General features: G+C 36.3%; 1 long non-coding RNA gene across 1 annotated transcript in view; it reads left to right on the forward strand.

Annotated features, from left to right (window-relative positions):
• Positions 1-12,951, forward strand: part of LOC122201864 — an 81,878-nt gene that overhangs the window by 49,567 nt on the left and 19,360 nt on the right. The window contains exons 2-3 of the long non-coding RNA XR_006194354.1: positions 8,783-8,906; positions 12,165-12,320. This is a non-coding gene — a long non-coding RNA (uncharacterized LOC122201864). The remainder of the gene's footprint in view (positions 1-8,782; positions 8,907-12,164; positions 12,321-12,951) is intronic.

Genomic DNA, 12,951 nt, shown 5'->3' on the forward strand with positions numbered 1-12,951 from the left:
CTGGATGTCTTCTTTGGAGAAGTGTCTTAGATATTAATTCTTTATCAAATAGATGGTTTGCAAATATTTTCTCCATTTTTTAGGTTCCTCTTTTATCTTGTTGATTATTTTTCTTTGCTGTGTTGTGTTTTAGTTTGATGTAGTCTCCCTTGTTTGTTTTTTCTTTTGTTGCTTTCCCTTTTGATGTCAAATCCAAAAAACTATTGCCAAGACCAATGTCAAGGTGATTTTCCCCTATGTTTACTTTCAGGAGTTTATGGCTTTAGGCTTTATATTTAAGTCTTAAATCTATTTTGAGTTGATGTTTGTGTATTGTGTAAGATAAAGGTCCAGTTTCATCTTTTTTACATGTGACTATACAGTTTTCTTAGCATTATTTGTTGAAGAGACTTTCTTTCCCCCATTGTGTTTTCTTGGAACCTTTGTCAAATGTTAGTTGTCCAAATATGCATGAATTTATTCTTGGGTCTCTATTCTGTTTAATTGATCCATGTGTCTATTTTTTTAAGTTTACTTATTTTGAAAGAGAGAGGGAGAGAACACGCAAATGGCGGAGGTGAGAGAGAGAGAGGGAGAGAGAATCCTAAGCAGGTTCCACACTGTAAGTGCCAATTCAGACCTCAGTCTCACGAATCCTATGAGATCATGATCTGAACCAAACTCCAGAGTTGGACACTTAACCAGCTGAGCCACCCAGTTGCCCCTCCTTATATGTTTTTATGCCACAAGCATACTATTTTGATTACTATAACTTTGTAAAATAGTTTAATATCAGAAAGTCATGGTGCATCCAGGTTTGTTTTGTTGACCAATAAATATAACATAGCATATTAACAAAATAAAGGGTAAAAAACATATGATCGTCTCAATAGATGCAGAAAAAAGTATTTGACAAAATTCAGCTTCCTTTCATGGTAACAACTGCAAACAACTTAGGTATAGATGGAATGTACCTCAGTGAAATAAAGCCTTATATGACAAGCCCATAGCTAACATCATACTTAGTGGGGAAAAGCTGAAACTTTTCATCTAAGATCAAGAACAAGAGAAGGGTGCCTACTCTCACCATTTCGCCATTTCTACTCAACATAGTACTGAAAGTCCTAGCCTGACATAATCTTATATAGAGAAAACCCTAAAGACTACATCAGAAAACCTGCTGGAACTGATAAACAAATTCAATAAAATTGCAGAATACAAAATTAACATATAGAAATCAGTTGTGTTTCTGTATGCTATGAACTATCTGAAAAGGAAATTAGGAAAACAGTCCCTTTTATAACATCAAAAATAATGAAATGCCTGGACACCTGGGTGGCTTAGTTGGTTAAGCCTCTGACTTTGGCTCAGGTCATGATCTCACAGCTCATGAGTTTGAGCCCCACTTTGGGCTCTGTGCTGACAACTCAAAACCTAGAGTGTGTTTTGGGTTCTGTGTCTTTCTCTCTCTCTGCCCCATCCCTGCTTATGCTGTCTCTCTCTTTCTGTCTCTTTCTCTCTTAAAAATAAGTAAACATTTGAAAAAAAAGAATTAAATGCTTACGGAAAAATATTTACCAAGAAGGTATAATATCTTTACACTGAAACTATAAATCATTGATAAAAGAAATTTGAAGAGGACACAAATAAATGGAAAGACATCTTGTGTTCATGGATTAGAGGGATTAATATTGTTAAAATTTCTATAATATCCAAAACAATCTACAGATTCGATGGAATCTCTATCAAAATTCCAATGGCATTTTCCACAAAAATAGAAAAAATGATCCTAAAATTCATCTGGAACCATAATAGACCCTGACTAGTAAAGCAATCTTGAGAAAGAAGGGAATTTAAATTGTTTTTTAAATATAAATTTCTGTTATATCTTTCTTTCAGCTTATTCAAAAACATTTTTTGTAAGTAAATGGTGCTTCCAATAAAGTAACATTAGCATTATTTTCCATATTATTATGGATATTTAACATATTTTTCAGCCAGCATTTCAGAGAATAGGCTCTAGTGAGTGTACAAAACAGAATTTTCTTTGAAATGTAGAGAAGAGCTAACACTACATTCAATATGTCTGATTGGTTTTTCAGCCTCTTGATTTACTGAGAACATAACATGTATCTTATTTAAGTGTTGAAACAGTGGTCTCCAAAGACTTAACAGTGATTTTTGTCTACAACTGTGGTAAACATCTACACTGCTTTGTTGCTGTCTAGAACTTGTTCATTGGGTAGCAACACCATCCCAATGTTGACCACAATAGACTTCAGAAGGCAAGCAGACTTTGGTTCTGTACTCTGGCTCAGAGATTAGATCTCTGTCAAGGAACACACCACAGGGAAAAATTAGGAAGAGAGACTGATAGGTATTCTGCTTGAAAAGATGTTGTTTTTCATCAGATTATTACCAATTCAGATTAATCAGAAGATCAATGTGTGGTATGTTTGTGTATGTATATGTATGTGTGTGTGTATATATATATGTATATATATATATATATATATTTTTTTTTTTTTTCCTGCACTAAGTACATACAATCATGTATGCCATTATTTTGGAAATCTGACACTTTCCAAATTGAGAAATATGAAAATGTTTATTTCCTAAATCCATTCAGTCTCTAATATGAAGCTTCTCTCTTAGTCTTCACATGCTACAGTCTTCAATTTTTTAATATGACAGTGTGTATTTTAAATAATGGTTTTTGTAATTGGCCAAAATTTGTCTTGGGCATTTGAAGAGTCTCCACACTGACCTGGACTAGAAAGAGCAGATGGCCATTTTCTAAAGTTTCTCTTGTAATTTTAAAATGTTTGGCTCTAGTTACCAAAGGGAAAAGTTCTTGTCTGGCTAGGCAGATAAGGTGGATATTAGAACTGTGTATTAAGGAAAGCAGTGACCACCACAGCCCTCTCATAGTTGCAGACATGCAGGTTTTGTGACCTGATTTGACTGAGATCTTAACCATCTGAGTTGATCAGACTCGGTGGATAAATGCTTAGATTTGTGCTTTCCTGTGCTTTCAGACAGGCCAAGCGAGAGGACAAAAATAGAACGTGGAGGGCCTCTCCCTTAGGATTTGCCTACGTACCCTCTTAGGTAGCTTATTTTTTCTGAGCTTTTTAAAAGAAATTTCCTGCTTTTGAAATACTTTTTTTTTTTTTTTTTTTTTCATTTAAAGAGCCATGTTAAAAGGCCAGTTGGAAATTCAGGCATTGTCCCTAGACATGTGATACCTTAGTGGGACTGGTGGTCCTTGGAGACTGGATTTTCAGCTTTGCAAAGGTAGAAACTCAATCCCATCATTAAACACAGTCTTGATATGACTCAGGGGAACTGACTCATGCTAATGAAACTCATAAGAGACTCATGATAAGCCAGAAGGCTAGTTCATTAATTCATAATTAGAAATAGATCTGCCAAGAGGAAGGAAATACAGCTGGTCAGCACATTCTATCCTAGAAAGAAAACTTACATGCAGATGCAAAAAGGTAGCTTGGTGGATACAAAACCAGCGGAAAGAGAGCTGGGTAGCGTTAGTGGACAGTTTGATCTGCTTCTGCTGCCTTCATATTCCCTTTTCCTTACAGGCTTCTGCTTGGAAGGGGAACCTTGATTCTCCTTTCCACAGGGCAGCAGCCCTGGGAGCTGAAGAGATACTGGCCTGAACTTGCCCTGTACATCATCTTTAAGTCAGTTAGGTTACAATGTAAATGAATGACTAATTTCTTTACATTAATGTGTTAGTTCATAGCATCTTGTAACTTCTAACTTGGTCTCTTTGCTGAAGACTAAGAGAAACTTCATTTCAGCCAGCAACAATATCTTTACAAACCATTTCTAAGGATGAGTTACCACGAGAGTGGTAGTTTCTCATTTTAGAGTGATTTTCAGTCTTGGAGAGTGGCCTCCCAAACTTAGGTCCCCATGTCCTATAAGAGGTCTTTTTACCTTATTCTGTGTCAATAGTCTGTATCAGTAATCAGCCCCATTTGAAGACAAGTGAAATATCACCATATGTTCTCTGGGATACTTTAAAGTATTGCAAAGAAACGCCCTCATTAATTTAGGTGCTATAGATATCTTCAGACCATTTGTGATACCCTTTCTACAGCATCCATGTGACATGATGAGAAAAGAAGAAAAGTGGCCATTGTGGACAGTTTAACTTTCTTTTCCTAAAGAGTTTGAACACCCACTCCATGTGTGTTCAAAGAACACTATTAGTGAAACCATATTGATAAGGATAGAGAGGAATGCTGGTCTCAATTCCTACTTACAAGGAGCTGAGTGATATAATCATTATTTTTTTTCTTTTTGAGAAAAAGACACACAGTACTAAAACTGGCCAGAATATAATTTTCTCTTCTTGAGTGACTTAGAAGGAATCTTAGGGCCAGTGTCATGAATATCCATGATCACTTTGGGCAGTAGCTATCTAATAGACCTTAGACAGTATGCTATGTTTAAACATGTACTATAGAGATATCAAGTAAGGAGAGAGAGGGAAACCTAGTTATATTAGTAGATAACACATTCACAGGTGATTTATAGATTAGAATGGATTGTAAAACACTAATAAATCCCAAGACATTTAGTTCTGTCTCAGAGAAATGACTTTATGTTTTAAAAAAAGGAAAATTCTCATTTTTAGAATCTAGTGTACTTAGAAAGAATGACATGATTAAAATACATTTGATCCTAATTTTGACCAGAATTTCCTTGGTTGTGATAAAGGTTTGGTTAAAATTTTTATTTAATATTTTAGGGAATAGTATTTTGGGAATAATTTGCCAGAGTTTTTTTCTTAAAAGTGTTAAAATTCTAGTGTTGGGGCATTATTTAGCTATTTAAGGATAATACGTTTTACCACAGACAGTTGTAGTATATGAATGTAGGTTTTTTTTTTTTTTAAACTATATAGCTGAGAATTCTAGATGTTATTTTTATTTCTTATAAACTCTTATATATTCAGGATTAAAAGGTGGATCCTGCATAATACTATGAAAATGTATATTATATAGGTTCATTTGTCAGTTGCAAACAAGTAGATACTTCCCACAAGTAAATTGCCATCCATGTACCCTGCTTTTGTGAGGGGAGGTAGTGAAAACAGGGAAGGACCAAGGTTGTACCTGAGGGAGCACACTCCTGCAGCCCCCACCATGCTCTATCAGGGGTTTATTCACATACCCACCCCCTTAGCTCAGGTACCAAGTGCCAATGTGAGGCCCTCTTCAGTGGGGGAAGTTCCAGGTATTTGGGGGAAAAGTCTTGTAGATAATAAAAGTATTGTATTGGACATGTATTTTTAAAAAGACTATATCAGGAGTCTGTAATTGGTTTTTTAGTCTTCTGATTCACTGTAGAGTCAGCAAAAAAGTGCATGAGGAATCTCAAGAAATGGTTCTGTTCTATTTTCTATTACCTGTCTCTTTTACTTTCTACTCTCCAAACTCTTAAGAATACTTTTGTATAATTTTTTTTTGTATTCAGATGAAATATTTTTAAAAAAATGCTGGTTTGTGGGAAGTGCTTTGGTTTAAAAGGAATCAATAATAATAGCGAGTAAATTAACCCTCTGGTAGGAAGAGTGTATAATTCTGTCACTAACGTTTTATTTGATCTAAATTTAAATGGAGTCCTCACATCACCATACACATTTTATCCTGGTCAAAGAGATGGTGACTTCTAAATAGAATAGTGTGTCTGTCTTTATTCTTAGTCCTTGTCTATATAATTCTTCCCAGGTTACATGTGTCAGCCAAAGCTAATGCTAATTAAATATTTTAAAAACCCACTTAAAGAATTACCATACAAACCCTCAGGTTTGGGTTTAGCCTGTAGTAAAGATTGTTTTATAAATTTACATACAACATAGTTACTAACTTTGGATACAGGGACACTATTTTTTTCCCCAGTTACAATTGCAGTTTGACAAATTTTTTCCTAAATCTCATTTTTTATATTGTTTCTGATTGTGCAGAAAGACTAAGAATTGTTACTGATTAAAAAATTCTTTTAGTGCTCTTCCTCAAGCAAAAGGAAACGTTCTTGTAACAGAATGGATTGTACCAGAAAATGATACCTTGTTACAATGATGAGGTTGCAAGTTGAGGCAGAGAGAGAGGAAAGGAAGAAACAAATGAGCTAGAAAGAAAATGGGGAGCTGTGAGACTTGCTGCGGGATGACTGACTGTTTGGGGGTGTGGACACACTCAGAATTTTATACCAGGCTGATAGACATACATTAGAACCTAACATACCTTGCTCTCCTTACCCACTGCTGCTTAACAAACTGCCTCAATGTCCAGTGGCTTAAAACAGCTGATAGGTTCTGTTATTTTTTTTCTTTAATTTTATTTGTTTATTTTGAGAGAGAGAGAGAGAGCGCAGAGGAGGGGCAGAGAGAGGGAGAGAGAGAATCCTAAGTAGGTTCCATGCTGTCAGCACAGAGCCAGATGTGGGGCTTCAGCTCACAAACTGTGAGATCATGACCTGAGCTGAGATCAGGAGTCGGATGCTTAACCAACTGAGCCATCCCGGTGCCCCTGATAGGTTCTATCTTGAGATCGTTCATGCATGAGCAGTCCTTGCAGCTGGGCTGGACATGTAAGATGGCTTCTTATTCATACATCAGTTCCTCAGTGCTTCTTTCCAGCAGAGAAGTCTTCATTTTGAGATACAGTGTATGTATCCCAAGAATCACCCATTATAGGGGCACCTGGGTGGCTCAGTCGGTGAAGTGTCCAATTCTTGATTTTGATCAGGTCATGATCTCACGGTTCATGAGTTCAAGCCCCACGTCGGGCTCTGTGCTGTGTGGAGCCTGCTTGGGATTCTCTCTCTTTCCCTCTCTCTCTGCCCTTCCCCTGCTTGCACACACATGTGCGGGCTCTCTCTCTCAAAAATAAACATTTTTAAAAAAGAGTCATCCATTATAAATACATAATTCAATGATTTTTAGCAAATTTTTAGAGTTGTACAAAAATCACCAGCATCCAGTTTTAAAACATTTTGATAATTTCCAAAACTTCCCTTGAACCTGTTTTCTTAAGGTGGAAAGTGAGGTTAATATGTGGAAACTTTCCTTTTTTTCTGATATAGGTGTTTCAAACTGTAAATTTCCCTGTAAACATCTCTTTAGCTGCATCCCATAAATTTTGATATGTTTTGCTTTTATTTTCATTCAGTTCAAAATATTTTACAATTTCTTTGCAATTTTTTTTTTTTTTTTGCCATGGGTTATTTAGAAGTCTGCTCTTTCATTGCCAAATATTTCTGATTTTCCACATTTTCTTTTGTGAGGCTTTAATTTAATCCTGTTTTGATCAGAAACTTGACTTGTATTATTTCAGTTTTTTGAAATTTATTGAGTCTTATTTTGTAGCCCAATTATTGTCTATATGAAAGACTGTTTTGTATGTACCTGAAAATAATGTGTATTCTACAATCACTGGGTGGAGTGTCCTAAAACGTATGCTTATTTGGTTGATAGTGTTGTTCAGGTCACATTTACTGATATTCTGTGCAGTTATTCTAACATGTACTGAGAATGGTAATTGTTGAAGTAAGAAATGTCTCTTCTTTCTATCCAGTCAGTCTTTGTTTCAGAGCTGTTTGTTTTCAGGCTTTCTGATATTTATAATCCGTATCTGGGATTCTTACATTGTGATTTAGGCTTCAAGAGGCACGACACAGAAACTGAAGATCAGGTTTTGAATTGGTGTGGCAGAAGTTCTGTTTTTTTCAATTGGTCAGACCAGTCCCAGGCCACTCGGATACAAACAAGTGTGGGAATAGAGCCAATTTTTAATGAGGGAGATTCTTGCACAGAGAGACAAAAAAAATTGATGGAGGCTATCTTGGGATACAGGCTTATTTAATTCATTTATCCTAGGTTTGAAGTGTTGATTTTTTGTTGTTGTTGTTGTTTTTTTTTTCATTTATGACAACTAGAATTTTAGTATGTGTGGTGACAAAGAAAAATAGCCAGAGACAGTTAAAATCACCTAGGACCTTAGATTTGAATGCACATTAGTATTAAAACAGCTCTGGTCCAGGACACCTCACAGGTTGGAAAAGATCATTGACTGATTGTTAAGAGAATGGACATACCACAGTTTTGGCAGTGATATTTACACCGTCTGCAACTAAGAAATCTCATTTAATAACCTCTCTGTACAAAGCATAGTTCACTCATTCATTTATTACAAGTTTTTTTCGGATGATTTCCATCCTAGGCTATATATTTTAGTTCAGACCAACTCCACACCACAAATATGTAGAGTGATCATTACTACACCTGCCTTAACTTAAGCATTGGCTACTTCACTGTTTTAAAAGAATAAAGCTCGTTGAGAAATAGTGCAGGTATTGAGAGAATTAATCATGACAGGTTTCATGCCCCTTGTGGTCTTGCATGTGTACATATGATGGTCTCATACAAATGGTTTCATTTTGGAAAGGTAGAAAAATGTGTTTGAGAAAAGTTAAGAACTGCAGCGACAGGCTGTGAAGAAGAGGACTTCTCAGAATGAATCTCTATGTTTGACCAAAAGATTAGATTTAGAGTGAAGAAATGAGACCGCCCCTTATGTAAACTGTGATCAGTACTGTCTAAACAGCACTTAACGACACCCAGTTGCATTCGTTTCCTTTATCTTGGCTCTTGAAGTATCATTTTTTAGACCACTTTTAAGAGTGTTGCTTAAATTCTGCTATTTTAACAAATGATAATATTTTTATAAAAATCAAAAGATGGACAGTATACTTACTTTTTTTTTTTCAGGTAAAACCCATCAGCAACAAGAGCACAAGCCTGGCCGTGTGGATGGCGTTTGCCTGACCACATTACTGCCTCACCTGATAGTAGCATTCTTTAATGTTAGGCCCTATGTTTTTGATAATTGGAGGTAAATATGACAGTTATAAAAGCATAGAATGTTACAGGAAAACTCTATTTAAACACTTTGCTGTAATCCTTGATTGGGTAATTTAGCACCTACCAAAGTGTTTCTCAGTATACCAGGAAGACCCTATACAGAAAATTGTGATTTTCTAAAAGATATTAAATAGATCTATGGAGTAAGTAAGCAGCAGAGGCAGAGAAGCTTTCGGGGAGGAGCTCAGAAAGTAGATGCGGGGCCACAGAACAGCTCTGAAAAACAGTGTTGTGCTCAAATGTGACCTCTTTTAAAAGGCGGCATTCAGGTCTTTCTTAAGGCTGATGATCTGTCCAGCGGGTAAAACTGTGAACCAGGTGGTGTCCCATAATTTTCTATTGGGATCATCATTTGGAAAGAACTTTCCTGATACTTTCTGTTGTTGGTCTTACCATAGCAAGTCTATTCTCTTATACTGACAGTATGTCCAAAATTCTGTACTGGAAAGTTCATTGTCATTCAGAGCAATCCTGTAGCAGTAAAGATCTCTGAGATGAACCAGATGACAAGAATTGCCCTATCCTGGAAGGAGGTTGGCATTTACTCTCGTACTCATCTAACACACCTGCTCAAACCCAGTAGCATCTGCTTTTGAATGCATATTGTAATGGCAGCATTAAAAGGTTAATTAGTTGTAGCTAGTCAAATCTTTGAATTTCTGAGCACTTTCTGCAGAATCCTACTTTTTCAAAGTCTGGATACTTTTTTTTTTTTTTTAAAGGAAAATGCTCATTGGGTCTGCATCTACCTTTATTTATGTCCACGTATTTTTTACTTGAGCCCAGTTAATTATCCAATTATATTTTAAACACAGAATAGCTCTGATTACATAACTGATAGTTATGTAATACCTGCAGTCACTGATATAAATTGTAGTGAGTTGAGATTTTCAAGCAATCCTTTACTTCTCTCTTAGACTATAGAAGAAATATGTGTTTTTAGTGGTCATGATAAGGAGAAATTGTATAATTTTATTAGTTGTAGTTTGCATGTCAAAATAGTTTTTAATTTGTAGTGGTTTTTCTGTTTGTCATATAGATGTTCTTTATGGTTCTTTACAGACTAAAATTTATTTCCTGCTGGATAAAATGTTTACCTAATATTAAAACCTACTCTTAACTGAATCTTCAGTGCAGATTGTTTTCTGTGTTTCTGTTGTCACACATAATACGCTTATTTTCTATTTTCTGATTTCTTGGAATTTCCCAAGTCCTCAGGGCTTTAAGGTTAATTTTAAAAAAGTAGACATAGTTTATTAGAGCAGTTTTAGGTCACAACAAAATTAAATGGCAAGTACAGAAAGTCCCTGCATACTCCCTAACCCCATACAGACATGGCCTCCCCTTAGTAGCAACACCCCCCACGTGAGTGGTACATTTGTTACAGTTGATGAGCTTATGTCAACACATCTTTTTTTTTTTAAATGTTTTTACTTATTTTTGAGACAGAGACAGAGCATGAGCAGGGGAAGGGCAGAGAGAGAGGGAGACACAGAATCCAAAGCAGGCTCCAGGCTCTGAGCTGTTGGCACAGAGCCTGACACAGGTCTCCAACTCCCCAGACCAGGAGATCATGACCTGAGCTGAAGTCAGACGCTTAGCCGATTGAGCCGTCCAGGCGCCCCTACATCAACACATCTTTATCACCTGAAGTCCATAGTTTATATTATGGTTCACACTTGGTGTTGTACATTACATGGGTTTTGACAAATGTATAATGACATGCATCTACCATTAGAGTGTCTTACAGTCATTCCACTTCCCTAAAACTTCCTTGTGTTCTGCCTATTCATCCCTCCCTCCCTCCTCCCCTCCTGCCAACTCCTGGCACCCATCCATCTGGTTACAATCTCTACAGTTTTGCCTTCTCCAGAATGTTATATAGTTGGAGTAATACATTATGTTGTCTTTTCAGATTGGCTTTTTTCGCTTAGTAATATACATGAAAGTTTCCTCCATGTCTCTTCATGACTTGATGGCTCATTTCTTTTTCACAGTAAATAATATTCCAGTGTCTGGATGTACCACAGTTTATCCATCCCTTACTTAAAGACTTTTTGGTTGCGTCAAGTTTTGGAAATCATGTACAAAGGTGCTATTAAGAAAAGACCTTTGTGCAGGTTTTTGTGTTGACATAAGTTTTCAGCTTATTTGTGTAAATACCAAGGAGTGTGAGCACTGTATCTTATAAGAATATATTTAATTTTGTAAGAAATGGCCAAAATGTTTTCCAAAATAGTTGAGGCATTTTGCATTGCATTTGTAATGCATGAGACTCCTTGTCATTCCGCATCCTCACCAGCAGTTGATATTGTCAGTGTTTTGGATTTTTGCCTTTCAAATGGGTGTGCAGTGTTATCTCATTGTTTTATTTTGTAATTTTTAAATGGCATATGATGTTGAACATCTTTTCATATGCTTATTTACATCTACATATCTTCTTTTGTGAGTTGTCTGGTCAGGTCTTTAAATCATCATTTTTGGGGCACCTGGGTGGCTTGGTCTCTTGAGCGTCTGACTTCGGCTCAGGTCATGATCTCATGGATTGTGAACTCCAGCCCTGCGTCAGGCTCTGTGCTGACAGCTCAGAGCCTGGAGCCTGCTTTGGATTCTGTGTCTTCCTCTCTCTCTGTCCCTCCCCTACACGTACTCTGTCTCTCTCTGCCTCTCAAAAATAAAGAAAACTAATAAAAAAAAATTTAAATCACCATTTTTAAACAGGTGATTCATTTTCTTATTGCTGAGTTTTAAGAGTTCTTTGTATATTTTGGGTAACAGTCCTTTATCATTCTTTTATAAATATTTTCTCCCACTCTGTGGTTTGTCCTCTCATTCCAGTGACTGACTTTTTTTTTTAACCTTTGAAATTGCTCATACTTAATTCTATCTTTTTGCTACTTGACTGCTTGCTTGAATCGATGAATTATGTCTTTCGCCTAGGTTTGTATGTCCAGCTTCAGCTTGTTCATTTGTTTCTGTTGGTGGAGCAGAGAACTCAGAGTTCTTATCATGCTTATCTGCCAGACAGCTTTCCCAGCCTTGTTGTGGCACTATCTCTTGTCCCCATGTACGCAGCCCAGGAGCTGATTTATTCATGGGGGGAGAAACAGTCAAGATAGTACGTGACTTCTTTCCAGTACTTATACACACAATTAGCCTTCATTAACCTGGCCCCAACCCTTAGCAATGGATGGACATGACAGTATTTGCCTTCTGTGCTCCTTTCAAGGTTAATAACTTTTAATGCATATCAAAGAGTATATGGAACAGATAAATAAATTATGAAGAATGAAATCAAACATCTGGGAATCCATCTTCCAACTTAAGATTGATTACATTGGCGAAAACGTTAACACTACCCACGTGTTCTGCCAGCTTCCCTCAGGTAACCATAAACCTAAATTTTGTTTTATTTTTTTCTTCTGAAAATACTTTTCGAACAGATGCATAGCCCTAAATGATATATTATTTAGGTGTGATTGTTCTGAGTGTTTTAAAACTTGTAATATACCCTTTGTCTTTGGCAACTTGCTTTATTTTCCTCACCTTGTTTCCTAAGATTCATCAAAGTCCCATGTGGGTATTGAATAAGGCTTTGGATGTCCTGTCATAAGTTACTCCTCATTCCTGCCCGAACTTTTCTTCTTTCCATATTACATCCCAGAATCTCCATGCCGTTTCCCATTGAAATTATATTATTTTTTGCTAAAATAAGTTTATGTGGATATCTTTAAATTGTAGAGACTTAAGATGTACCACTTGATGTTTTTATATATTTATACATTGTGAAAAGAACTACAACCAAGCAAAATAACATCACTTCTACATAGTTGCCTCTGTGTGTGTATGTTGAGAAGATTTAAGATCTATCTTCTTAGCCAATTTCAGTTATACAATTCAGTACTATGAACTGTAGTCACGATGCCATACACCATACATTAGTTCTCCAGAACCCATTCATCTTGCATAACTGAAACTTTTTACCTTTTGACTAAGATCTCCTCGTTCCAGCTGTT

Source organism: Panthera leo, chromosome A1 (genome assembly GCF_018350215.1).
Source record: "Panthera leo isolate Ple1 chromosome A1, P.leo_Ple1_pat1.1, whole genome shotgun sequence".
Classification (NCBI taxonomy): Eukaryota; Metazoa; Chordata; class Mammalia; order Carnivora; family Felidae; genus Panthera; species Panthera leo.